This window comes from Ochotona curzoniae, unplaced genomic scaffold (assembly GCF_017591425.1).
Source record: "Ochotona curzoniae isolate NIBS_2020 unplaced genomic scaffold, NIBS_Ocur_1.0 scaffold_4812, whole genome shotgun sequence".
Lineage (NCBI taxonomy): Eukaryota > Metazoa > Chordata > Mammalia > Lagomorpha > Ochotonidae > Ochotona > Ochotona curzoniae.
This window is the reverse complement of record NW_024467124.1, coordinates 394,870-420,275: the sequence shown is the minus strand read 5'-3', so window position 1 is coordinate 420,275 and position 25,406 is coordinate 394,870. Positions and strand designations below refer to the sequence as shown.

The window sequence follows — 25,406 nt, the reverse complement described above, 5'->3', positions numbered from 1 at the left end:
TCACAGTTTTGGAGGTTCCCAGTCAGGATCACATACCCAGTTAGTCTGGCACGTGGTAAGGGTGGATGCTATCCATGGGGGAGCATGTGCAGATGGAGTGAGAGCCAAGAAGAGAGACAGGGAACTCACTCATCCATGTGGTTTCTCCTTATAAAGCCACCGTGATCTGATCATGGGACCCCACCCTAGCAACGTGATCTAATCCAATCGGTCTCCAGACGCCTGCCTTCAGACACCGTCACAGGACTAATTTCTCATTCTCAGCGTCAGTCGCAGAAGGAGACTTTGGGAGTGAAACATCTGCACAACTTCGGGAGCCAAACCTGGTTCCAATCACAACAAATTCCAAAAAAACAAACGTGTGGCCTATCTGTAGCTAAGAAAAAGAACAGAGGATGAACCCTGGAGAGTGCCTTGTGACTAGAGAAAGTGAACTCAAATCTAGGACACTGATGGCAAACTTGGCAAATACAAACCTTGTCTCATACAAGCCCTTTTACATTACTCTAGCAGAGATGCCATCTTCCAAATCTACATGTGTAAAATGCAGATTTAATGCCTATCTAATAAAGATCATATGATGATGAAATGAAACTTTTATAAAATTATTCAGCAAAATACCTACAACTGAGTATGTCTTCAATAACCAGTGATTATTACAATTATTATCTCTTACTTGTACATCTGCCCATTTACACAAGTACCAGATAACAATTTTTTTCCAGTTCCTAGTCCTTTCAAGCTGTTTCCCTCTTACTGATTTGGAGCTGTTTAAACAAAGTAGTTAACCAAAAAAAAAAAAAGTTACTGAAAATTTGCTCATGATTGAGGGAGAAAGACTTGTGACATTTTAATGTCTTTGGTTTGAAGGACAGAAAACAATCAGCCTTTGCAAGTATCTAACAGTTAAGACACATTTCAATATTTGTAACATGATAATACGCACCTGCTTATTTGACCAGAGCTGCATACAGCCCCTTTTGGAAAAATTCCATACAAACTTCAAGTCATTTAAAATAATGGTTTCACGTATGTAGAAAGGAATGGAAAAAAAAAAAGGCAAGGGCATTGTGTTACCATATGCTGAAGGAAGCCTCTGGTCTTAAGCAGTTTACTTTAAAACACTGTTTTGAAACACCAAAGAGGAAAAAAATGAATGGGATTCAGAGGTGTGTGTTTCCATTTGGAGTCTGCGCTTCAGGTGGTAACTGCTGCCATGGCAACCAGATCACCAATGGCCTGCAGGGGCAGCAGCTTTGGACCAGCTGCCTGGAGAGAGGGATGGCAGCTGCGCCGTTGGTACTCTGCCCTTGTTGGCCTCTCGCTCATGAAAGCTGCTGCCAAAATGTTTCCAGATCACTGAACAGCAATCCCATGAGACTTCAGTTATGGTTCCTCTCCTGACTCAACAAAACTAATAGCCTTGCTCCATTCTTCTCTCTCCCCATTCTGCTACGGAGAAGTTGGTGATTCCTGAGCCATTGACTGCCGAGGGACTTGAGGCCAGCCCTTTTGTATTTTAAAATTTGGTCCTGAGAAGAGAGTCATTCACATGTTTAATTTGAACCCATTGCTTCCCAATTATTGAGCCTAAGGTCAGTCCTTAGAGAATGGAAGTAGTGAAGAAAAGTAATTACAAGCTTAGATCTTGTACTTAACATACACCTGTCGTCAAAGTTCAAGACCCCCTGACTTCTCAACTTCTCATCCCCACACCCCATGCTCCTCCTTTACAGCCCAATGTGGTGGCCTAGTGGCTAAGTCCTTGCCACTAAGCCAGGACTTAGCCACTAGGGCTCCCATATGGGTGCCGGTTCATGTCCTGGCCATTTCCCATCCAACTCCCTTCTTGCGACCTGGGAAGGCAGTTGAGGATGGCCCAAAGCGTTGGGACCTTGTACCCATATGGAAGATCCAGAAGAAGCTCCTGGCTTCTGATTGACTCAGCTCCAGCCATTATGGCCACTTGAGGAGTGAGTCAGCAGAGCAGACAGAAGATCTTTCTGCCTCTCTTCTGTATGTCTGACATCCCAATAAAATATTTTATTTAATCTTGGAATGTTTTTAAAATACTCTGAGGCAGAGTTAAATGCAGGAGCTGACTGGGGAACGCTGTCTGAAAGAGGGCAGAGGAGTCAGGAGTGGACAAGGGAGCTCCATGGTGTTCTACGTCATTTCTGATTACTCTTGTTTTGGGACCTGTTAGGGTTTGAGTAGAATTTGGCTCTCAAACTCATTCAAAACCTCCAAGTTATGAGGTAAACACAAAATGGAGTCGTAACAACATGGGAGGGTTAAGGATGGAGCCTATTGAACACAGTGTCTGGGCCTAGTGGGAGGCTTTGAGGTGGTTTTCACCAAAGAGATGCTTACATGGACCACACATGCTCCCTGTGCCTGCCTGCTTCCTGGCTCACGGTGTGTTCCTCCCTCCCCCAGCCTCAGCTGTCGGAATCAAAGAGCCACCTGATCTTGATCCATGAACCTCCAAACCCAATCTGAACTCAATCCCATACTTAGTACTGAATCCCAACCCCTAACCCAACCCATGAGACTTTTTCATTACTCTTCCAAAAAGCAGTGGCTCTAACAGAATTGTAATCTCACTAAGCTGAGATATTACCCTGATTCCAAATTAATAAATTAGCTTGTTACAATTTCATGGATGCTGGAAAAAGACAAGAGGCTCCTACGTAAGAGACAATGGAATATATCTACTTGAAAGGCAGTTACACAAAAAGAAAGAGAGATCTTTCACCTATTGCTTCACTCCCCAAATGATAGCAATGGCTGGAGCTCAGCCAATTAGAAGCCAGGAGCCAGGAACCTCTGCTGAGTTCTCCCCCAAGATCCACAAGGGAGGAAAACTCAACTTTACAGGGCTGGGACAAAAGAAGAAGACAAGGAGAGATGGCATCTAGGACACCAGAGGCAGAGCGTGAGAAAATACGGTAGGCTTCATTTCTTCAAGGTTAGTAATTATACTTGCACAGTGACAACTGGTGGCCCTACAAAGCAGGGCCCCAAGTAGTGATTTAGTTGTGACTGACCTTGGAAGTCTACCGTTTTTTTTGCTGGCAATAATTCAGGGTTGAAACAGAATAGGAAGCAAGATTATTATCTTATACCTGAAAAGCCAGATTCTCAACTGAAAGGCATGGGGAGGCACCCGCCCTGTAGGCCTACTTTTTTGAGTGACACTGTGATTGCCCACAAAGAAAGGTGGAGTTAACTTCTCCAGGGTACAAGTCCTCCCTGAGTTTCTCAGTGACCAGAGGCAAGCATTGAGGGCACATTCAACCTCAGGATGGATGTGCTCCCAGGACCGGGATTTCTCACTTCTCTGATGCCCTCATTTCCAGGTGGTTTCAAGCTAGCCTACTCCCCCTTTTACTTTGCAAAGCTAGTGTTTCAACAGTCAAGGTCATACCCCGATTCTTCCTACAATGTCCTAGTCTTCCTCCAATTCTAGAGGCATCTATGTTTTCTGCTTGTTAAGCTTTAACTCACTTCCTTATGCCCTGCACAAATCAAGGGGGCAAGTTCTCTTCCAAGGCCTTTATTCATGTCTTATGGGGAAAATGGAGCTGCAATAGCCTCATGTTTAAGTACCTAGACTCCAGGGGCACATAGCTTGGACTTGAGTCCCAAGTTTCTTATCTTGTCAGTCATGTGACTCATTTCCTTTCCCGTAAACAGAGGTGATCATATCCTTTCATGGTAATGCAGGGAGAACTACAGGAGTTAGTCCATGCAAAGATACTCAAAGACACTCTGCACCCAATAAATCTTGGTTACTTCTGTAAGGGTTGCTGAATAAATGATTTTTAAAAACATTTATATATACATGTATTTCATTTGAAAAGCAGATAAAAAATATCCGAGATAAGGGGTGAGGAATAAGAGACAGAGGTCAAACTTCCATCTACTGGTTTACTTCTCAAATATCGGCACCAGCCAGGCTGGACAGCCAGGAGCCAGGAATTCTATTCAGGTTTCCCATGTAAGTGACAGAGGCCAAAGCATCTAAGCCATCATCCATTGCCTTCCCAGAGTCAGCAGTAGGATGTTGGTTTGGAAGTAAAGCAATTTAGATCTGGTGGGTTTTTTGTTTGTTTGTTTGTTTGTTTTTGTTTTCTCTCTTTTTTTTAAAGATTCTTTTTTTTTTTTATTGGAAAGGCAGATTTACAGAGAGAAGGAGAAGGAGAAAGAAAGATCTTCCACTGGCTTACTTCCCAAGTGGTTGCAACAGCTGGAGTTGAGCCAATCTGAAAGGAGCCAGGAGCTTCCTCTGGGTCTCCCACACAGGTGCAGGGTCCCAAGGCTTTGGGCCATCCTTGACTGGTTTCCCAGGCCACAAGCAAGGAGCTGGAAGTGAAATGAAACAGCCAGAATAGGAACTGGCACCCATATGGGATCCCAACACAAGCAAGATGAGGACTTAAGCCACTAGGCTATTGCATTGGACCCATGCACCGGTTTTAATTGGTACTCTCATAGGGAATGCCAGTGTCAAAAGTGGTAACTTCCCCCGTTTATCAGTGATGGTGATCTCTGAATAGATGAGTTACATAGTAGTTCATGTGGAACATGTTAATAAATTAGATAATTTTTCTAAAGGAAGAAAATATTTATGAAGCTGTAGTCATTTAGTTTTTTCTGCTGGTGAACAATAACAATGGTAAACACACATGTATTCCTTCTTAACAGGTACACACCGAGAGGGTTACACCTTCATCTCACATTATCTTTCCTCTGCAGAGTAATCCCAAGGACCCAAAGATCTCCATTTTCTTTCAATAGTAGGTAGAGAATGAAAGTGCTGGTAGATGATGTAGAAATATCTTCAACTGCGGACAGTTCTAGCAGATTTAGTAATCCTACAGCATGCAGGGCGGACAAAGTTAGAGAAGTGGAGAATCTCTATATTCAATCCTTAAAGCCAAGTTCCGGGTCTGTACAAGGACCAAGAACTTGAGTGCAAGGCTAGATTTCCCTTACCAAGGAAATACAATGCATACAGCCAGCAGTCTCCTCTGCAATGATTCACCAAGCCAGAGAAAGGGGTAGAAGAGACACAGTCCTCCAGGAAGTCTGGGCAAGGACTAAGAACACTCCAGGAATGTCTTGTTCTCTAAGCAAATGCAGTGCCACTACAGAAGGAAACTCTGAAGGAGTCTACCAGAGGGAGCTGTGGGTGGCAGCTCTCACACTGACTAAGTCACATGCAGGGAGGTCGTAGACATGGTGGCTCAGGGATGCTGGTTTTACCAACCCCAGCACTGAGGGAAAAGCTGGCAGTAAACAGTGAAGCTGACTTGAAAAAAAGAAAGTAGGGGATGGGAATCCGAGGCTGGTATTGAAGTCTAGTGGATTAAGTGGCCTGCAGTGCCAGCATCCCCTATGGGCACTGGTTTGAGTCCCAGCTACTCCACTTCTCATCCAGGTCTCAAAGAGGCCCTGGAAAGTAGGGGAGAATGGTTCAGGTCCCTGACTCCCCACCCACACAGGGGAGAGACCAAAGGAAGCTCCTGGCTCCTGGCCTCATCAGAGCGTCCATTTGGGGGGTGAACCAGTGGATGGGAGACCTTTGTCTAACTCTCTCCCTCTCTGTAACTTTGCCTTTCAAATACATAAAATAAATCTTTTTTTAAGAAAAAAAGGGGTGGTGGATGTACAAAGGGAGTAAAATCCCCTCAGCTCACATTTGGGTCCATAGAGGTAAATGTCAGAATAACAGCTATCCAGAGTGGCAGACAGGTGGACGTAAATCCTAAAGGAAGACCTTAAGGGTATTTGAGGTCATGGGGAAAACATGGAAATGTCATTGCATTTGCACAAAAAGAAATGAGCTTCATTTGGACACTACCACTTTTCCACATTGACATTTTCCGTATGCTGACATGTTTTCAGCAATAGAAGAGTGGAATTTTTTTTTCCTATTACAGAAAACATTTCCATAATCTATTAGAGATGAGTCTATGGGAGGGACCTGGGTTCCAGTCACATGGTTTCCAGCCATGGAAAAATGTACACTAAGAACTGGACTGGAGTTCAAAACATCTTTTAATATCAACACTAATTTATCTTTTAATTCCATTTTCTGAAACCAGCCTTCCATATCTCCATTAGCTAGGTGGGGGGCCTTGAGGTATTTTTCCTGAATCCTGATATCCTAATCTACAATAATAATAATAACTGCTGGAATCTAGCATTGCTTTTCAAATGAGTGCCTGAGGATTTCTCTGCATCTGTGGAATCTCAGAGGATCCTAGGGCTTCTGGTTTGAGAGAGACCAACCCAATCATTCTTAATGGCCTCCCTAGCTCTACAATGCTGCAGAACAAGATCTGGGGCAGGTGTCATGAAGCAGCAGGTTAAGCTACTGCTTGCAATCCCAGCGTCCCATGTGGGCACTGGTGCCAGTCCCAGATACTCCATTTCCCAATCCAGCTTCCTGCTAATGTACCGGAGAAGACAGCTGTTTATGCCCCAAGTCCCTGGGCTCCTGCACCCACCGTGGAGACTTGAAAAGTGTCCCTGGCTCCTGCTTGGACCAATCAACCCTGGCTGTTGTGACCTTCCAGGGAGTGAACCAATTGTTAGATCTCTTTTTCTTTCTCTGCTCTGTGTGTGTGTGTGTGTGTGTGTGTGTGTGTGTGTGTGTGTGTGGTGTATGGTGTCTCTCCTTCTCTCTGTAACTCTGTCTTTCACATAAATTTTAAGAAGAAAAAAACCCTCATGTTTTATTTTTTTAAAGACCATTTACTAAAAGACAGAGGTACAGGAAAAGGGAAAAAGAGAGAGCTCTTCCATCCACTGGTTTATTTCCCGGTAATCACAATGGCCAAAGCTAGGCCAGACCACACCCAGGAGCCAAGAATGTCAACCGGGTCTCCCACATGGGTGGCACGGCCCAAGCACTTGGACCGTCTTCTGTTGCTTTCCCAGGCACATTAGCAGGGAGCTGGACCAGAAGCTGGAGCAGGTGGGGGGACTGAAGCTGGTACTCCCGATAGGCCATGGCTGTAGATAGCCTAACCCACCATGCCACAATGCTGGTCTCAAGATCTTTTCTTCCCTAACTCCTTCAGGGATCTAGAGCAGGAATAAAAAAGTCAACACAATTACTTTTTTCCTTTGAGTAGCTTTCAGTAGATATACATTTAATTTAAAGTTTTCCAGTAGCTACATTTTTAAACTAAAAAGAAATTAACTCAAATAATGTATTTTATTTAACTCAATCTATCCAAAATGCTATCACATCAACATGTAATTAATGTCAAAATTGAGACAACGAAGTGGCTACAGAGGCTCAAGGACTTGAGCCATCTTCTGTTGCTTTCCCACACCGTAAGCAAGGGCTTGATAGGAAGTGAAGCAGATGGGACATGAATTGGTGTCTACATAGGGTGCTTTTTCTCAGACTAAGACTTTGAATTCCATGTATATAGTTACTCTGCCTGAGAATATGTTCCAAGATGCACTATGAATCCCTGAAACCTTGCATTGTACCAACACTTTATATATAACTTTTCCCTATACATAACACGCCTATGAGGAAGTTTAATTTATAAAGAGTAAAAGATAAACAAAAACTATCAATAAAACAGAAGAGTTGTAACAATATACTGAACTAAAAGTTCATGAATGCAGTCTCTCTTTTTCTCTCTCAGAATCTGTTACTGTACTACACTCAGATTTTTTTTAAGATTCACTTATTTTATTTGAAAGGCAGATTTGTAGAGAAGGAGAGACATGGAGAGAGATCTTCCATCCTTCAGTTCACTCTACAAATGGTCATAGCAGCTAGAATTTGGCCGGTCTAAAGCCAGGGGCTAAGAATTTCTTCTGGGTCTCCCAAGCGGGCATGGGCATTGAGCCATTTTCTGTTGCTTTCCCACATCATAAGCAGGGGCTGGATAGGAACTGAGGCAGATTGGACATGAACTGGTACCCACCCTTATGGATGCTGACCCCCCCACACCAAAGAGGCTTAACCTACTATGCTACCACAGTGCCAGCCCCTGCACTCAAACTTCTTACTATGTGAGGCAATGCAAAGCCTACCTGATGAGATGAAGTGAGGTGAAAGACCTAAGTTTTATAACAAAGCATAAGGCACTCTTTGAAGGTCAAACACAAGCATCATAAGATTGAGACAGTCACATCTGCTGATTTGGCTACTCGGTAACTAACAGGCAGGTAATGTTTACAGTGTGGATACACTGGACAAAGGAGGTCATTCGAATCTTGGGTATGACACAGCAAGACATCGCAAGACATCGCACTACTTAGAACAGCACACAACTTAAAGTTTACACATTGCTACTTTTGGGGATTTTCCACCCAACATTGTCAGGCCAGGGTTGGCCACTGATGACTGACAACTAGAGAGAGCAAGCCTGTAGAAGAGGGAGACTTTCATGGTTTAGTGTTGTGACACATCTCAATTAAAACCAGCCAGCCTCATTTGGAGTGCTTAGATTGCATATGGCTAGTATTGGAAGATCCTCTATCCAGTAGTTGCCACGATATGGCCAGAGCCTGCTGATGCAGAATTGATGCTCTGCCTGGTTGGGTGGCAGCATCAGACACTTGGGAAGGTCCAGAATGTGCAGAAAAGGCACCTAACCTGAAAGAAGCATCTCTCTACTCAGAACTGCAAAGCAAATGCTTCCCTCCGCAGGAACCCTTCCCAGGACACAGAAGGAGGAGCTCTGTCTTTCCAGCCCTGATGCTGCTTCCCAGCAGCCAAGTGACCAGTCCCTAGAGAAGACAGTAATTGTCTTTGGAATCAGGTGGAGGGTGATCACCCACAACGTTCCCTGAGGTGGAAAGAGCAAGCTTCAGTAGTAGCATTCTTCATGTTTTAAATGATGTGGAAACATCCATTAATTCATCAACCCTATTGCAGAAGCCGTGATTCAGAGGCTGATGGCAATTACTATGGTTTGTGTTGTATGATTGGAAGTAAATAGAACCTAATGTGGAAGTCAGTTACGTAGATTTTGGTTTGAGATAGCATGCTTGTCCTTTTATAGAAACATTTAGAGCTATCGGCAAAAGCAGCAACAGGAAGTCCTGCCAATGAAGATGAGACAGACCATTTTGGAGGGGGTGGGTGCAGATAAAGACTGTTTTAAATTCAGCCAACACATTCTGCAGAACAAAGGTACTGTGCCTGTGCATGTACAGAACTTCCCACTTGTTAGGCTTCCTTACATTCCATCATCTTTCAATTTTCCTGTCTTTCCTTTGTTGGATGGCAGCACGGTCAGACAAAGAGAAGCACAGACACTAAGTCTTTCTTACTCTTATGGGGGCAGAATAGGAACCAAGGCCAGACTACCTGCATGATGCATTATTGTCTACAGCATGCCATGTTGATCACCCTTCATTTATCTAAGAATAGATTTGGCAAAGAAGGTTTGGAGACGCTTTGGGGGCATTGGGTAAACCACTGAGTTTGACCTTACAATATCTCATTCAAACGCTTTGCGGCCATATGAGTCTCCTTATACATGGTTACAAACCAGTTCCATCACATGCTTATCTCTTTTTCATTACTGCCAACTCCAAGGAGATGGATTCTACCAGAAGGAACAAACTATAAATAATAGATTTGCAATAGTTCATGGGATTCAGTATGTCACTAAATTAATGCTGGACATTCCTAACAGGTGGAGGCTTCCTGAAATGATGTTCTTCAGGCAACCAATTTTTGACCCACCCCCAGCAGCCCTGGAGGCACCTGCTGACATTTGTTCTGCAGAGGCGGGAAAGGGGACTCAGCAGCAATGAGTGGGGGTGGGCGGGTCCAGCCCTCCAGTGGCCAGGCCACCCTCAGCTTCTCGAAAGTCCAGTAGTCAGAGTCCAATAGTCACAGAAGTGGGAAGTTGCAGAAATTTTTTTTAAAGTATATGTTTTAAACAACATTTAGTGAAGTATATAATTGTCTTACTAAATGGCTGTTGTTACTTTCTTATGGAGCCTAATTTACACTGGAACTGTATCATAGGCATGCATGTGTGGAAAATATTTTGTGTAAATGGGGTTTGGTAATATGCATGGTCTCAGGCCTCTGAGGGACATCTTAGAATGTGTCACCTTTGTGGATGAGAGGTGCTGCTAATGTTTCATCAGGCCCCATCAAGCAGTTCAACCAAAAACACAGTCCCCAGGGGGAACCCTTGCTCAGGTGCACCATCTGGCCTGATACCCCTCACATTTCTCCCCATGCTACTTCTCAATCACAGAATGGAGCATTAGACAACTCCTTTGAGAGAGAATACCTGTTGAGTATTATAAAAGGTCTGAAACTTTACTCATGACATGGTTACTGCTTCCTGGATGCTGGTACCAGGCAAAAGACTCCTGGGTCAGGGACAAAGGACTGTTACTAAAACACAGCGGTCAGCCCGAGTATATTTGCATTGGTTGAAACAATCATCCCAGATGACTTCTGCATAGACGATGGGTTCATCACAGGACAAGAGTCAGGACTGAAGGCCCAGCATCTACACAGTAGCAGTCAGTGTAACAGGCTATGAGCAAGTTGGTCTTCCCTCCATGTGGACACACTTACTTGCTCTACTTACCAGGAAAGCGTCCCTAACAGAAGACAAACTGCAGGGTCAGTAGGAGCACACAAGGATGTTTGGGGGTCTGTATGGACTGTCTCTCCCAACAGGGTCCACAAGCTTTGCACCATTCCAAGGGTTCCTTCAGTTACCTTAATCCAGCGGGCCCACCACACTGCTCACTGATGGTCTCAGGTGGCTTTTGAAGACCGCATCTAAAAGCCTGCTAGTTGCTAAAGTGATACGCATCTGCTAACCCTCCTCCTTAACCTTTCTGCTGTTCTGGTTCCCACTGGGCTGCTGCATAAGCCCTCAGTCCCTCAAGCCGTTATCCTTGAAAAGAAAGACCATTTGCTCTCAAAACCTGATGGTTACGCCAACATAAATAACACATTTCTGTCTGAAAAGCAATTTACTGTGTCTGATCTTCTCCAAGCCTTCTTGTCCTGCAGCTTTTCCTCCACAGAGAAGGCGGAGTCTTCCTCCCAGCAGCCTTGCAGCTACACTTGACTTTATTCTTGTGCTCCCACTTCGCAGCCTGCACAGCTGCCCAGCTGCCCAGCTGCCCAGCTGCTCAGCCGCCCAGCCTTATAGTAACAGACCCTCTGCCTCCACGTCCATCTGACTCAGAGTCAATCAAAAGCCAAGTTCCATTTTCTGCTGTACTGGGAAGTTCCAATAAAGTCAGCAGCTCACCTCAGACACAGGCTGAAGAATTCTGATCAGACCTTTCACTGCACCCAGCTCCCTGTGTGCTCCACACAGCCCTCCTGTCGTCCTGGATCACACTTGGCCACCCCTGGCCCAGAGCACTCCTGCTAGGACTCCCTCCATTGGATGCCCTTCGGCTGAGTGTCCGCGGGACTCACTTATTCTTCTCCTTTTAGTCTTTGCTCACCTACACCCATCTCACTTTCGTGCTGTTTTTACCCACAGCACTTGTTACCACTTGGCATGCTGCAGATGGCTGTTTTGTTTTGTTTTGTTTTGTTTTTGTCTGTTGTTCTCTTTTTCCTCTGACTAGAATAAGATTTCCTCAAAGTCAAGGAGTCTTGATGCTATCATGCTTTTGGCTGTGTTTCCAATGCGTCTATAGTTCCTGCAATGCATGAGGTACCTAACACATGGTTGCTGAATTCATTGATTCAATAAATATTTGTCATCTGCCTTTTCCATTCATACTGAAAGCAAGAGGTAAATCCCCAGGTGGGGTGAGGTAGGTTTTTATTATACAATAAAGTACCTGAAACAACTTAATAAAGACTCTTTTGGCTTATAGTTCAGGAAAGCCCACCTGCAGGTGCCATGACCAGAGGGCTTTCAGAGGAAGGATCTAGTGATGAACCAAAAAGCATAGTGGATGGGCACAGACTCCACTTTGGTAACAACCCTCTCTCCAGAACTCCAGCAGTCATGCAGGAACCACCTTCCTAACGTGTACTCCCACTTCCCTAAGATGCCACATTAGGTCACACATTATGAGAAGTCTAATACTTCCCAAGAAGCATCTCCCCAGGGATCAAGCCTGTCACACATGAGCATAATGTCCAAACCACAATGCTAGACAACAGCTGCATTTGGAGGAGGGTAGAAGACCACAGGATCATGAGGCAGGGCTGCACTGGAGAGAGCCAGATGGAAATTGATAAAATAAGGACCTTTAGGGAGCTCCTTCTGATGTCCCACATGCTTCAACTTGGCATAGCCAGTGTTACAGCCCACCCAGAGGGTCTGGGTATTTTTGCTTTAATTGTGATGCTTAAATGCATCTAGAATTCTTTTTCTAGGTGGTAGCAAAATGAGGAGGCATTACCTTACCAAAAGTGATAGCCTGGCTGTGGCTGGCATTGTAGTACAGTGAGCAAAGCCACCAATTACAATTCTAGCCTCTTTATCAGACCACCGGTTTGTAATCCAGCTACTCTGCTCCCAATTCAGACCCCTGCTAACATACCTGGGAAAGCAGTGGAAGATGACCCAAGTGCGTGGGTCCCTGTCATCCATGTGAGAGACCCAGATGGAGTTTCTGGTTCCTGGTTTCAGCCTGGCTCAGATCTGGCTGCCGCAGCCATTTGAACAATAAACCAATAGATGAAAAAAATTTTCTCTCTCTCTCTCCCTTTTTCTTTTTTTCTCGCTCCCTCATCCTATCCTCTTTCCTCTCTCTATTGTTCTGTCTTTCAAATACAAAAGTTTTTTTGGTTTTTGTTTTTGTTTTTTGGCAAAGTGATGGTCTGGCCATGTTCCCAGGTAATTAAAAAGTTATTTTAAATTATCTTAGAGTGCTTTTTATATTTTCTATATGAATGCAAAGAACCTTAAAAATTTACTATCTGTATATTTTATATATCATTAGACACATTTCACAAAATTTTGCATACAGACAAGCCTTTCAAAAATCTACCACATGCAATGCTAGCATCCCATTCAGGCCCTGGTTCATGCCCCAGCTTTTTCACTTCTAATGCAGCTCTCTGTTAATATGCCTGGGGAAAACAATGGAGGATGACCCAAATGCTTGGGACCTTGAACCCACCTGCGTGATCTGGAAAAGCTCCTGCCTCCTGGCAATGACCTGAGCCAGAATTGGTTATTCCTGTTATTTGAGGAATGAGTGAATCAGTAGACAGAAGCTATTTCTCTCTTGCTTTCTTTTCTTACTTTCCTCTTCCTCCTCCTCCTCTGCTGCTGTTCCTTCTTCTTCTCTCTCCCTCCCTCTCTCTCCGTAATTCTGAATTTCAAATAAATAAACTTTTTTTAAAATAAAGAGCCCTGTGAGTGACACGTTCTATTCCCAAAATTTACAGACGATTTAACAGAGACTTTAAAAGACTACATAGAGTCCCATCTGGCCTAGCAGTTTAGGTCACTGTTTGGGACACCTGCTACCTGGCCTGGTTCCCCAGTTCCAGCTTCCTGCTAATGCTCATGCCAGGCGGCCAGAGGTGATGGCTCAGGTGGTTGGGTTCCTGCCACCCACATGCGAGACCCACATGGAGGTCCTGGCTCCTCACTTGAAATCCTTAGAGGTCAAAGGAGATTTTCCTTTCCCTTACATTGTGTTACCACTTACCTGTCACCCAGAGTCACCAGGGAGTCTCAGGCTGGGAAAGCCAGTTTTCTTACACTGATCCTGGCACAGCAGCTGCTCCGTCTAACTCTGAAATCTCTGGGCCACTAGGCAAGAGGCACCTCTGCAAATGCTAGGGCCATGGAGCAAGAGGAGAGGGCCCCCGGCTCATGGCAGAAGATGCTGAGAAACAAAGAGGATGCTCTTTAGCAGGACCTGCCTAGCTGTAAGCTTCACTAGGTGTTGAGCATTAGTTGGAGAGCTCCTACTTCTTGTGGAAGTTCTGCTTCCATTTAGTGACCTTTTCAGAAGAGCCTGTTTCCTTCCAACATCTCTTTAGTTCTCTCTCTTCTCCCCTGGTCTCTACTGGATATTCTGAAATTCTTGTGCTGATTTATGTCCAAAATGTACTCCATATGTCAGAGAAACAGAACCAACAGGACATATACACACACTTCCTTTATTTTTAGAAATTGGCTCATGTGCATTTGAGGGTTAGCTCATTTGAAACATGCAGCCAAACTGAGGCTCAGATTGGAAGCTCAGGTGGGAGCTGTAGCAACCATTTTCAGTCAGATTTGCAGGACCAACTGGTTGGCTACAGACTAGACTTTGTGCTGTTTTTCTCCTCCAGGACATCTCTTGGTTTGCTTGTTAGGTCTTCTATTGATTAAACAAGGTCCAGCCACACTATCCAGGGTAATCTCCTATATTTAAAGGCAACTGGTTGTAGGTGCTAACACTAGCAACATCGCAGAAACACCTGCACGGGTATTTAATTAAACAAGTTATGGGCTCACTCGGTTAACTGACGAATACACCCATGCCTCCATACTTTCCCCTTCCTAATCTTACTCAAAGCCCGTCATCTTAGGAAGGGAATGCTTAAAATTGTCTACTGCAAGGTATGAACAATTACTCATTCCCAGAGTATCTTTTCCAGCAATATTTGCATTTATAATTGAGCAAAACTTAATTTAAATGGCAAGGTCCCTGATCCCAGACGATTGGGTCTCAGCCAGAGTGATGGCTGGTGGTGGAGCCTTCTGGCAGCGGCTGTTGTGAATGAGCGGGATCACCTGTCTGCCTTCCTGACATCTAACTCTGTTCAGGAGAAACTCTCCTTGTCTTTAGATCCTTATTCATTCTCCATATGTGTTTCAAGGCACAAGTCTGACAACCCAGAAGATCATGAACCATTAGGGTAGGATACGGCTTACATGTATTTCCACTAATATTGTTAATGAGAATGAACACTGAGGATTTGCTAAGTCATCTCAAAATTACAATTATTGCCATTTCACAGGTGCAGAGTTGGGGACTCGAAGGGGTGGTAAGAGGTAAAGCTGTATTGGGGAGCACTGTAGTGTAGCGGATCAGGTTCCCGCATGGGATATCGGTACTTCTGTCCCGAGTGCCTAGGCTTCAGTCCCAGTCCCACCGCCACTTCTGATGAAGCTTCCTGCTGATACATCTGAGAAACAGCAGACGATGGTCCAAAATACTGAACATTTGCCTCCAACGTGTTGTTCCTGTGCCCTGCCTTCAGGGCGTCCAATGCCCTGCTGTGGGCATTGGAGAAAAGAAACAGCAGATGGAAGAGTGCGTGCTCTCTCTCATTCTGTCTCTTTCATGGGAATAAAAATACATAAACATTTAAAAATACGACAAAATCTAGAAGCCGCTCACTCTCAGGCTTTGGGACAACCTAGTCATTGTCTCAGAAACGGGCTGCTGTGGAGTGCAGCATGAAACAACACCAAGTGCATCCGGGGAGAGTAACCCAAGTTGACCCAAAGTTCTACACTTCAGCCCCAAGCTCCAACCGTTACTAGAACATAGGATCTACTTTTGTGAAACATTCAACTAGCAGATCCTCTTTTATCTACTTAATATTTGTTCATTTTCAATTTTTTTCTTTATCTGAAAGACAAAGGCAGAGAGACAGAGAATTCCCAATTGCCAGTCCACCCCTTTCCAAGCCATCCAATAGCTGGGACCAAGTCAAGCCAGAGCCAGGAGCCAGGAGCTCCCCCTGGTCCCCCACATGTGTGGCTAGGATCGGACTACTTGAGCAAGGTCTGCACTAGCAGGAAACATTGTAACGGGGCATGGGACCAGAACTTGAATTCAAGCAGTCTGGTATGGGATGTGGATGATTTAAATGCCTGTCTAGGACAAATGCCTATTTGGACTATTTAAGGTCCTACGGAAAAGCTAATTTTTTACCCTATGGGTTTTGAAATTCCAAATCATAAAGTCAGAAGTAGTCACCTCCTCCTGCAACATGAACTGTCAGGTACAGAGGTTTGTATGAGACAGGGCTTGACCTTTCCAAAAAAATTCTCTTTGCAGACGGCTTACTTGCCAGCTAGGGAGCCCCCTTTGCCTTCAGAGAGCCCCTACATGCAGCTCAACCCCTGCCTTCTATGACATCTAAAACCAAGGTTCTGAATGTCTGCTCCTTCCCAGTGGCTTATGCCTTTCAGCAATCCCTGCCTTCCTGTCTGGGGCTCTACTGGTTTTGTTCTCGCTGTGTTCATGCCCGTGCAGAGTTAAGCCCTGCATGGGTTTCCACAGCAATTCACTTCCACCAGTATTTCGTGAATTGCTGTGAATATCACCAAAGATGTGTGGGGTCGGCTTACAGGAAGCCAGCACATGGTTTCATTCATGCTCTGCTTACCCCTGTGTCTCCCCATCCAGAAGGAAAGTGAATGCTTCTCCCGGCTTTTCCTGCACATCATTCATCCCCTCAGAAGCTTGTCCTTGAGGTCACTTCCTCCACAGCCACCTCTTCTCCAGTTTTTCCTCCACAAACCCTGTGCTCTCTCTGGAAAAAAAAAAAAAAAAAAAAACCTGCAGGGTGGGTGTTGTAGCACAGCTCGTTAGGCTGCTGCCTGAGATGCCAGTATCCTTACGAGCCCTGTTTGAGTCCTAGCCGCTCCAGTTCCCATCCAGCCCTCTGCTCACGTGCCTCTGAAAACAGCAAAAGACACCCAAGTGTTTGGGCCCCTACCACCCCCTTTGGGGGGTAGAGTTCCAGATGGAGTTCCAGACCGCTGGCTTCAGCCTGGCCTAGCCCCAGCCTTAGTGGGATGAATCTGTCTCTCTCTCTCTCTCTCTCTCTCTCTCTCTCTCTCTCTCTCTCTGTCTGTCTTTCCAATATAAGTAAAATCTTTTTCACATATGTCTGCTACAGGGGGAAAAAAGCTTAACTTGGGTCTTGGAAAAAGAGCTTGCTTCGTGACTCTCTAACAAAGAATTCTTTGATGCAGTTTCACCTGGGAGGCCAGGTGCAGTTTGCGCGGCTTCGCGCTGCTCTGTGCGCTGCTGCCCGGTCCAGCGCGGAGCCTGGTGGACTCACACGGCCCCGGGGACGCCCACACTCGCCCTCCTGGACAGTCCGGATGACGGTGCTGAAGAGAGCCTTGATTGGGGAGCCGGTGCGGGAGCCCGGACCCGGGTAGGTACCAATGGGACTTTGCTCTTCTGACCGGCAGACAGAAGCTGGCAGAAACTGGCAATGTTGACGGAGAGGCGAGGGTTGGGGCCCACCGGGACGGCCTCTCCATGGGAACCGGTCTACGCAGGAGTGCGCATCGGCTGAGGAAGAACCAAGGGCAGGCTGCGGCAGGAAGATAGTGGATGCTGCTTCTGTCCCCGCCCCGGGGCCACCTGGACCCTGGCTCCGGTGCGGAATATGAAGCATCCTTTCCCCTCCTCAGGCCTGGGCAATTGCAACTGGGGACCAGGTTCGATGTGAGTTCTCGTGGCTTGAAGCAGGCCAAAGGCAGTGGAACGTAGGTGCTAACAGAGATCTTCCGTTTGCTAGCTTACACTCCAAATGTTCTCAACAGCCCAGGCTGGGGCAGGTTGAAGCCAGGAGCGAGGAACTCAATCTGTTTTCCTACAAGGGTGGCAGAGACCCACATACTTAAATCATCACTTGCTGTCTCCCGGGGTACGCATTAGCAGGAAGCTGCATTTGAAAGTGAAGCTGGGATTTGACCCTGAGGATGCCAATATCCCAAGTGGCAATGCAAACCACAGCCAGCCTCTTCCTCTGCTAAAGCTGTTTGCTGCAGGAATTTCCATTCTCTGAGTCCAGTTATAGGAACTGCTGGATAATTCCGGAAGGATGGGATAAGGCTATGGAGGTCACCCCATTTTTGTCTACAATATGTGCTTTGGTTCCCAAGGAAGATCATAACTAGGGCAAAAACCAAAGTTGCTTTATTCAGTAAAGTCGGAATACCAAAAGTTTGTAGCAGGTGTAACCTGCTCCCCACCTCAAAAAACTTTTTTTTCAGTACCACGAATATAATAAACGTGTCACAATGTCACACAGCATTCACCATGATCTGTTTGTAAAAGTAGCAATATGGGCCCGGCGCAGTGGCACAAGTGGTTAAGGTCCTCGCCTTGCACGCCCCGGGATCCCATATGGGCGCCGGTTCTATCCCGGCAGCCCCGCTTCCCTTCCAGCTCCCTGCCTGTGGCCCGGGAAAGCAGTCAAGGACGGCCCAAAGCTTTGGGACCCTGCACCCGCGTGAGAGACCCGGAAGAGGCTCCTGGCTTCGGATCGGCATAGTATCGGCCCGTTGCACTCACTTGGGGAGTGAATCATCGGACGGAAGATCTTCCTCTCTGTCTCTCCTCTCTGTATATCCGCCTTTCCAATAAAAAATAAATAAGTAAATAAATAAATCTTTAAAAAAATAGCAATAAAATCTACTTACAAACCCGTTCTCAAGCATACTCATTGGTAACACGCAAAACAGAATTAAACATACACGCATTCTCTCTACAAAATACTTACTGATACGCAGGATTCTACACCGACTCTAACGCCACAACTACTGATCTACAATGGATTGCGCGATTCCTTGTTTTAATTGCAAGGCCTTTAGTCTTTTGTTTGGAAGCCTACAAAATACAAATAGCACCCAAGAAATTCAAAGTAATTGAAACTTGTGGTATGAGAAAATTATTATTATTATGCAATTATATTTTATAAATGACACATAAACTATATATAATTATTCATAATTATTACATAAGTATACACTCCTATGATCCATCAGTGCAGATTTGTTGTTGGTAAAGGCAGTACACCTCGTGTTGGAGAAGAAAATGCATGACGCCGAAAATCTGAGATGAGGTGCTACCTGCTATTTTGTTAATACAAGACTTGAGGCAATCCTACGGGGAAAAAAAATCCAATTCAAGGATAATTCAAATATTTCTTTAAAATGATTTATTTAGGGCCCGGCGCGGTGGCGCAAGTGGTTAAAGGTCCTCGCCTTGCACGCCAGGGATCCCATATGGGCGCCGGTTCTAATCCCGGCAGCCCCGCTTCCCTTCCAGCTCCCTGCCTGTGGCCCCGGGAAAGCAGTTGAGGATGGCCCAAAGCTTTGGGAACCTGCACCCGCATGGGAGACCCGGAAGAGGCTCCTGGCTTCGGATCGGCATAGTATCGGCCCGTTGCGCTCACCTGGGGAGTGAATCATTGGACGGAAGATCTTCCTCTCTGTCTCTCCTCTCTGTATATCTGCCTTTCCAATAAAAAAATAATAAAAATAAATCTTTAAAATGATTTATTTAAACCTTCTGCGCACAGAGGAGGATGGCTGCATGTACAGGCACTCTCTCCGGAGTAAGGATAATAAGAAGATTAAAGCAATAGTGTTCAAGGAAAGGGAAGCAGCTCCATTTGTAAAGCACGGCTCTCTGATGAGAAGTGTGAAGTGTGTTTTCAACAGTTATAAACTCCAACAAACTGCATGTTGAAACTGATAGAAGCACATCTGTTGGCTTCTAGGAAATTAAAATCTCTAAATCTTAACATGAGTCAACATGGAACTGAATGTAGTCGAAATCATTTGCACAGTCATGGGAGCACTTGAGAATCCTTTCCTAGGATGCACTATCTCACCATGGAAACCTGATGGTGCCAATCACATTTCTCTTTACCCCTGACTCAGAGCCTCTAATTCACCTGCAGGTGGAATGTTGCCTGTCAAGTGACAAAGACACCCACATGCCCACATCAAAGAGCAAACTGGAGCCAATGAATAATGAGCTTGCAGAATCACACTCTTCCCTGCATGATCTTCTAAGTGCACCCAGGAATCTAAATATCAGTTGTTAACAGATTCCACCATGCAGACTCAGCCTAAACAGGTGCATCAGATGCACCTGCTCTACACAGTGGAGACCAGAGCTCACTTAGTCATACTTTTTATAGTCTTTCAGCCAAGATAGGGAGAGAACAAAAATTTCAGATTGCAGTTTTGTAACTTAGAGCAGCTGCATGGCAACCAAGACACCCAGGAGCAATAAGATACCCAAAGCACTGGGGTTTGATTAACTGATGATGGCTAAAGGTAGGAAAGAGTTCATGGAAAGATTAATAATGGGGGGAAGTAGATAAGCATTTACAAAAGTTAACTCTGAAGGAAGGAGATTGAGAGAGGGATGGAGGGAAGGAGGGAGAGGTGGACAAAGGAAAGTACGGTTATCCCTTTAGAATTGTACCTAGAAAATACACTAAATCTTTTCATATTAACAAATGTTATTTAAAAGTTAGCACCTCAGATAAGACTACTGTGTATTTTTCCTTTTCCTTTTTCTTTTTAAAAGGCGTATTGAATAATTTGAAAGGTAGAATTGCAGAGAGAGAAAGGCAGAGGTAGAGAGGCACCAACAGCCAAGGGCCAAGCTAAAGCCAGGGAGTCCAGAGCTTCTTCCAGGTCTCCCAAGTGGGTACAGGGGCCTAAGCACATGGACCATCTTGCACTGCTTTCCCAGGCACATTAGCATGGAGCTGCATCAACAGTGGAGCAGCCAGAAATCCAATCAGCACCTAGATGGAGTGAGTGCCATCGCTACAGGTCTCAGTGGAACTCACCATGCCGTCGTGTCCACACCTTTATTTTTCTGATGGCATTTATGCATTGATCAAAATCTTGAACTTAATGAAATGATTATATATCTCCTTTTTCCAATGTAAAATGACTTTACCTGCCACATTGCCCAGGAAAAAGCAGAAAGTCTGCAGATAGCTTTTTTAAACTAATTTTTAAATGTTTCCCACCTGCTTGGGTTAGACAAACAACCCAGATCAAAAAACAGAGAATTTTGTTTATCAAGTCAAGGTTATTTGGAAGTTTGGAATGCCAGCCAGCCCTAGCTACAATATAAACATCTTAGCATTGATTGCCAAACTCATTTGAGACTGAAAAAGAAGGGAGCGGGAGGGACATTCAACACAGCAGTGAAGATTCTCCTTGGTCCGACACATCTCATGCTACGGAGTGTGGGCTCCACTTCTAAGTCCAGCTTTCTGCTAATGAGTACCATGGGAACAGCAGGCACCCTGGCACCCATGAAAGATTCACAGAGTTCTAAGCTCCTGACCTTAGCTTGGCCCAGTCTCAGCTGTCTAGGATAAAAGATCTCTCTCTGTTTCACTCTCGCTCTCTCTCATTATTTAAGAATTAAAGGTGGATCCTTACACGGCAGGGGAGATACCATGGTCATGCAGGTGGATTTCCCAAGGCAAGGCTCATTCATTGTACTTGGGATGTACCGACCCCTGAGATTTCCCCAAATGTGGGAAACTCCACTGCATAATTTGTGGTATTGGGGGACTGTATTTGCACTCTCCCCTGAGGGGAGAAAAAAGAATTTAAGGTGCAAAGAGTAGGTAAAAGGGTGTTACCTTTGCCTGAACTGCTTTGCCTGAGGTTCAATGGACAAACTTCAGAAGACCACCTTAAACTACAAATGAAAGTCTGAAAATTTGGCCATAGGCACACTTGACTCTAACTTGTCCCATTTTGAGACTTGTTATTTGGACTCAACCACTGAGTTGCAACCTGATACATTCCTCGGCTTCCTGGCTGAACTCTGTCCCTGCCATGAGCTCTGTTCCCACTGTGGGCGTCCCTGCTCACCTCTAACTTGCTTCATTTCTCTTCCACTGCCTTTGTGTCATCAGAACTTCTTTTCTAAGGAGTCCCAAGAGAAGAATCTCTGCTTCCATCACCTCCCCATGTCCTGGAGCTCAGACATCAGCAGGAAGACCAGATCTTCCAAGTGCTGAGATCTCCAACGCCATTGCAAACCCCCCAGAGTCAGCCCTGTCAAAAAAGGGCCCCCTGGACACCTGTCCCCAAGTCTGGTGGGGCAAACACTTGCTCAAGGCACTAGGCATTAAGCCATGTGTGACATTATGTTTTTGGCAGTGAATGTGTTACTAAAGATGCTCATGGTGTATGTGTCAGCCCAGCAGCCCGGAAGAATGCACAGCTGTGCTCTGGTTGTAGGTAGCTGCAGCTCTGCTCAAAAGTACAGCAGGTGCCAAGTGGTGCTTAGCGATGGCTCAGGCCTGCCTTGTGTATCAGATACCAAAGTAGATGGGCCTATGAGTTCTGAGAGGCCCACAGAAACAAAAAGGGTCTCAGACAGAGAGAACTGATTTTGAATAGGAAATCAAAAAATGTCAGAATTGGAGGGTTGGAGTCATGTTTTAGGGTGTTCTCAGAAACCAAGGACAAAACAGGAGGTCTTAATGGACCAAAGTCATCTGGAGAAAACAGTTTTAAGACTAAAGATATGTAAGGTGAGAAGGGAAGAGAGAGACAGATGAGCAAGATGGTACAGGCAGAGACAATTCCTGTCCAGGACAGGAGGCCACAAAGGCCAAGGACCTTGAGAGGTGAGGTGAAGTTGAAAGGCAAAGTTAGTGTCGGGCTCAGACCCCACTCGCTTGTCAGAAAGGCAGGTGGGAGACAGGGCTGCATTCAGAATCAGCTGTTATTGTACAAGTATAAGCGGTCAGGTGGATAAACCAGACTGTAGGAAGAACTGGGCTAAGCGATCCATCAAAGTCTACGCCATTCTTTTCCATGGATTGTGAATGCAGCCATAGCTTCAAACACATAACCAGGACCCACAGCCAGTTCTCTCTTTTAGGTGGGATCTAGATTTGGGTTCTAGAAATTCAGAAACCAAACCAAAATCCTGTCCCCTCTCCCTGCCTGGCCACATCCAATCGATTGGCAGGTCCTAGGGTCTTTCGCCCACAAGGTGCCAAGTTGTCTCTCTTATTGGGGTTATTTACCATGGCCATCACTCTTATATACTTATTTTTATTACAAAAAAAAAAATCATATGTTAAACGTAATACAACACTAGCATGTTATTTGTTCCAGGGGGAAACTAAAGATATCATAAATACCAAACATTTTGCACTGAACCCCATTCAGAAACAACATCAGATACAATTCTCAGACAAGCAGTATACAGCTGTTACATTCACCAGGCCCTGCAGTTAGTCCCAGAGCTCAGCGGTTAGCTTAGGTTCATCAAAACAAGAAGAGGTGGAGGAAAAAAAGATGTATTTAGTGTCAGGCCACTTGTGATCAGAGGACAGCGTGATCGCTCTCACGGGTTTCCTGAGAACTTTATAAATGGAAAAACAATGTACAGATCAATGTAAAGTAAGCATAAGCAACATCTTACACATGCGTGCGCTTTCCTCGCCTCCCCCACGTGGAAAGGTGAACCACCATGTCGATATCCAAGGCCTCACCTTGCTCATGACACCATGGTGTCTCCCCAGTCGATCGTCCACGCCTTCCATGTACCACACAGCGGTAATTACACATCCTCATATTAGTGGCTGTCTAAGGAAGGGATTGTAAGGTGACATAGAAGACCTGAGGCGGCAGTGCTCCTGCATCTCCGGGACATGAATATCATAGTGAAAACAGACTGGGCAAGCAGAGAATGAGGGAAACATCTACAAACCGCGGAGGTGAAGTGGGATCTTGCGGGAGGAAAGTCTCCCTTCCGCCGCCCCCCCCCCCCGAAAAGAAAACCTGAAAGGGAGGTGATCACATAAAAAAGGCGGAAGTTAGACGTTGGTCATGGATGCATCGTTAGGCAGTGGGGATCTGAAGTGGACACAAAGAGGGGTTGCTGAATGCGGGATAAGTGGGAGTCCTGAGTGGAAACTGGATGCACAGGCAGCCTGCAGAGCTTTGGGGCCTCTGCATGGCACAATCAGATCTGTAGTTCAGAGAAACCATCAGGCGTTCCCCCAGGGACTACGGGGAATGATGTGTGTATCTGTCCACACGACCACAATATCAATCTACTGGGGAGAGGAGACTATTTTTTAAAAAGACAATGATGTTCCTATAACTTGTTAAAATTAAATGAGCAGGGCCTGGCGTCATGGCCTAGTGGCTAAAGTCCTCACCTTGAACGCGCCGGGATCCCACATGGGCCGCTGGTTCTAATCCCAGCAGCTCCACTTCCCATCCAGCTCCCTTCCTGTGGCCTGGGAAAGCAGTCGGGGACAGCCAAAAGCCTTGGGACCCTGCACCCGTGTGGGATACCCAAAAGAAGCTCCTGGATCCTGGCTTCGGATCGGCATAGCATCGGCCGTTGCGGCTCACTTGGGGAGTGAATCATCGGACGGAAGATCTTCCTCTCTGTCTCTCCTCCTCTATGTATATCTGACTTTCCAATAAATAAATAAATCTTTTTTAAAATTTTTTTTAAAAATTAAATGAGTAGTGTATCTTATAGAAAATGGGAAAATAATCTTAAAAAAAAAAGGTTGGCAGGAGCTATGGCATAGTGAGGCATAGTGAGTAAAGCTACTACTTATATCACTGACCTTCCAAACGGGCTCCAAGTCCTGGATATTCCACTTCCAATCCATCTCCCTTCTAACGTGCCTGGGAGTGCAGCAGAGCATGGCCCAAGTACCTGAACCTTTGCATTGACATGAGAGACCTGGAAGAAACTCCTGGCTCCTGGCTTCAGATTGAACTAGTTATGTGGCTGTTGCAACCATTTGGGGAGTAAACCAGAAGGTTGAAGACCTCTCTCTTCTCTCTCTCTTTCTGTAACTCTTACTTTCAAATAATAATCTTTTTTTTTTTTAAGGAGGGGTGTGGATGTCAACTGCATTAGTTATCTGGCTGTTGCCAGATAACACACACTCTCTCTCTCTCTCTGTAACCTCGACTTTCAAATAAACAGTCTTCTTTTTAAGGTGGGGTGAATGTCAACTACATAGTAAGACCAAGGAGAGGAAAGTTGATTCCATGCATCAACAGGTTACTGAAAGACACCAACAACCATCAGTCCAGCTTAGGTGCCAGAGGCAGGAATATGTCCCACCCCTCAGCACTGCCCAGAGCTAGGCAGCCCAGGACAGAAGACAATAATTGTATGTTCAGTGAAAGTACATCTAGATTATTAGAAAAGAAAAAAAATAAGTTTAAAAATGCACACTCATCCATAAGCCTACCAGGCTCATCTCCCCCCACGGCAGGTGCGGAAGCTGGAAGCTGACCTCCTGACCACAGCTCTGCCACAGTGGATGTTGGATCAGCACTATCTGGGGCACTTAACTGCAGTTGTTCATGGGAAAGACTCTGAGATGTGCATTACGTAAACTGCACACATTTAGAAAACCGATTTTGTCCTTAAAGTGGGCCAGCTGCTCAGACAGCAGCCTCCCTGCAGTACGGAACAGAATTCTCTCTGTCTCTTTCTCCCACTTGTTTAAACAAGAACACCCATCATACAATTCCAACTGCCTTGAAAGATTTTTAGATTGATGATGAGAGAGCTCAGGATACACAGAAATTTTAGTTATCTCTGTTTGGTGCTCTATTTTGGATAGAGTTTATCTAAATCTAGACATTTCTGTGGCCACTAGTTGT

The 25,406-nt window shown here is 45.3% G+C and overlaps 1 long non-coding RNA gene and 1 other non-coding gene across 2 annotated transcripts in view; one reads left to right on the top strand and one right to left on the bottom strand.

The window, feature by feature from the left end:
• The window catches only part of LOC121149890, a 73,636-nt gene that overhangs the window by 12,925 nt on the left and 35,305 nt on the right, over positions 1–25,406 (bottom strand). The window contains exon 3 of the long non-coding RNA XR_005882872.1: positions 16,340–16,486. This is a non-coding gene — a long non-coding RNA (uncharacterized LOC121149890). The remainder of the gene's footprint in view (positions 1–16,339; positions 16,487–25,406) is intronic.
• LOC121149966 lies at positions 21,166–21,329 on the top strand. The gene has a single exon (XR_005882910.1). It is a non-coding gene; the product is annotated as a U1 spliceosomal RNA (small nuclear RNA).